Raw genomic sequence first — 3,684 nt, forward strand, 5'->3', positions numbered from 1 at the left:
ATTTACCAATAGGGGGCGCTGCTACAGCATTTATTTACTCAGTAGTACTTTGACAACTGGAGCACTTCTTCACCTTTATAACTGTGAGGTATCCATAGGCTTCAAATCATCATTTACTTTATGAATCAAAGGCCTGTTTCTTTACATTTTAATGTGATTGTAAACCCTAATGCTGAACACTGTCTATAATAACCTGCAAGCTATTTATTTACTTATTTATTTATTTTAAAATAAACAAACATCCAAACTAATACACATGTGCGTTACACCACTCATCTATTCAAATGGTTCACAGTTACAGTTCTGACTTCCTGCTATGCAAACTTTAAAGAAGTAGGCTAAAGGCATTCACTGCTCCTTCTCTGTTGTTTGTATTCCTGCATGATTCCTGGGAAATGAGACCGAAGGAGGAAATTTGCTGCAAGTACTCCAGAGGTGGTGGTGAAATGTTTCCTTCAGCTGATCTCACTGGTGGAAGGTTTTGTTGTCCTGTGTGGTGGAGCTGGGATACTCTCTGTGTTCGTGTGGGAGTGGCACGATTATATCCCAAAGCAATGCCAGCTGTGGAGACCTGGTTATTATCAAAGAAAGGGGGAGAAAATGTACGTTTGCTGGGAGGAGAGCATTTTTAAATCTATCAGGAGGGGAGACGAGCCGCAGGAAACGATTGAGTCCTACTTACATATTGCAAATGTGACTAATTCAGTGAAAAGGAAGCCAAACATGAAAATCCTGGTGCAACAAAGTGGTTTTAGTCAGGAAAGAAATCTGAAAATGGAATCACGTTTAGAATTTATCGCCGTTATTACAGTTTCTTGCACTTTTACTAAATCAGTGCACACACTGTGGGCGTAGAGTCTCTCTCTACTTGTTGTGTGTCGTACCTGTACCTTTAATTTAACGCTAAATAAATCATAATTTTATGGAACATAACTGAAATTTTACAGCAGTTTCTCTCTCTTTTTTTCCTTTGGTTTATTCAATTGTACAGAGAAGTGAAATTACACAAACTAGTATTCCATCTGTTATTTTGCCAATATGTCAAATTGTTAATTTTTACACCATTTTTAACCGAACAAGTACTATTTCTTACACAGCAATTATTTTCTGTCTTCCGAAATTACAAACAAATTTATAGATAATATTACAATAATTATCTGTAATTTAAAAGATTGATATTTATATCATGATTTATTCCAAACTTAGTGTTTTTCCTGGTAATTTAATAGTAAATCCTATTAGTTTAAAAATAATATGAAAAAAAATAATAATAATAATAAAGGAAGCAGGATACAAAACAAAGCAACACTTTTGCTTTTTGCATATTCTGCAGAATTATTTGTGAACACTTGGTTGATATTGTAAATGTAACTTAACTATTTCAAAAAATCTGCAAAATAAAACTTTCATTGCAAAAACAAAACTTTTCATCCACAAAACATGGATTGAAAATGTCTGTTTGCATTAATTTTAATTTAATCAGAATATTTTATATTATATTTACTACTTTCCCACAGCATAGGGATTGTTTAAAAGTTGTGCTTTATTCTTCAAATTCTCAGTTCAAACTATGTCCGTATGACTTAATGAGAACAGATTTGTGAGGGAGCCGTGCATGTTCCTTTTATCTGCTGGCTGTGTTGCATAGCGGTCACACAGCCTAAATCATGACTTTTGTTTCCCGTAGATCTCTAAAAATCCTCTTCTTCCTGTGTCAGCAGTCTGAAACTTTAAATTGCTTTTTGAAGTGTTACATTTCAGGTCTGTGGAACAAGCAGATTATATGTGGCACTACATAGGGGATGCCTGAATTACAACCTAGATAATAGAGGACGGAGGTCTGGGTGTATCTGATCTCCTTCATGTGCAGAGCGCCAATGCATTGCTGCACTTGAGCCGCAATCACTCCTAGACCGGAGGCTCAAGGTTGCAATTCCCCATATGAAGACAAGTCACTACACCCGCCGGCTGTAATAGACAGCAGCCATCTGTAAACGCAATCCCTGAGCAGATGTGTGGGTGTGCTGGTCCAGGCCACAGGGGTCAGCTCTGGGTAGCTTCAATGACAGGAAGAAAACTATCCATCAGGACTCCTCCACCTTCTCCATCAAAAAGCAATACCTTTACAGAAGATGAGGACATAAGAGGTGCCGTAATTACAGCCTCAGGCTCCGTCCCGACTGCCGCTGGGTAAACTGTGTGTCAGGTATGACTCTGTGAGCCATCTGCTCATATACACAGTGTAATTTTCACATTCAGAAGCATACAGTAAACTATGATCCACCTGGGAAATCACGCTGCGACCTGACACTCACACCTTCTATGTGTTCTATGTGACAAAGACTTTGATTGATTTTAGATTGAAAAAATGTCAGTATGTTGGACAGAGTTTTTATACATTCATTTTATTGTTAGAGAGAGAATAAGATCAAGTCGAATAAATGTAAATCCTGTGGAACCGATTGTTCTTATTGCACTGATGAAAACAGTAAAGTAGAACAGTTTTGTGTTGGTATTGACATTAATACACACTTTAGTTAGTTTGTCTGCATATTTCTGTTGTCTTAATAAAATATTTTTAAAGATATACGTTAATATGTCGACGTGTTCTTGTCTTATAAGTAGGGATGCACGATATATCGGCGACCACATCGGTATCGGCCGATATTAGTGCTTTTTCCCAGATATCGGTATCGGTCCGATGAACAAATTTAGCTGATGTGAAAAACCGATGATTGTCTAACATCAGCGCCTTTGTCTTTACATTTGATGTTGCTGCTATTTCACAGATGTTTTTACTTGAATGGACTTGAACGTTAAATATGTTTAACTTTTGTTCCGTAATAAAGAAGACTATGTGGTCTAATTGAGCTTCTTTTGAATAGTTGTCACGTTCTCACAGTGCTTACTTATACTCACTTATTGGTGTGAACAAAAATTGAATATCAACATTGGTAATATCGGTTATCGCCGATATCAAAAATCTTAATATCGGCCAGAAATCTTAATATCGTGCGTCACTACTTATACGTTCTCAGTCAGAACGCTGTATGTTTGTTGTGTGTATGTGAAAGGCGTTTGCCTTCCAACAGGATCACACAACATTAAAACAATTTATTATTTTTATTCTATTGTTCTTTCTTTCTTCTCTCTTTATTATTTTTGTCTTTTATTTAGATTTGTCCTCTAGTCATCTTGTCATTCTGCTTTATAACCTGCTATTTTAATTGAACAGCATCTTCGTTCAACTGTTGCTGTTTTAAAATGTGATTAATCAATACAGTTGACATTAACTACAACTAAAACATAAATAGTAAACCAAATGTTCATATTTTCAGTGTCCGTAGAGCAGCTATAATGTCTGTAAGACCTGTTTTCAGTTCAGCGGAACAAAACTTCTGTGTCCTGTTTTCAGGAGGTCGACGGAACTTGTGTCCGACTTTGTTTTGCGTCCGCGTGGAAAACCAGCCAATTGGAGCTGAATGAGTCCGTTAATGTGGCCGTACTGTGGTGTTCACAAGCTTTGCTCTTCACTAACATGACCAAACATTTGTTAACTCCAGCGGGAAACATTAAAAGTCACTCAAACTAGCAGCTTCGGGGCTAACATGGCGCTAACTAGCTAACTAGGCTACTAGCTTAACTTTCCAGCAACTTCACCATCATGTCGGGACTTTTAACCAG

This window comes from Stegastes partitus, unplaced genomic scaffold, assembly GCF_000690725.1.
Source record: "Stegastes partitus isolate 25-593 unplaced genomic scaffold, Stegastes_partitus-1.0.2 Scaffold487, whole genome shotgun sequence".
Classification (NCBI taxonomy): Eukaryota; Metazoa; Chordata; class Actinopteri; family Pomacentridae; genus Stegastes; species Stegastes partitus.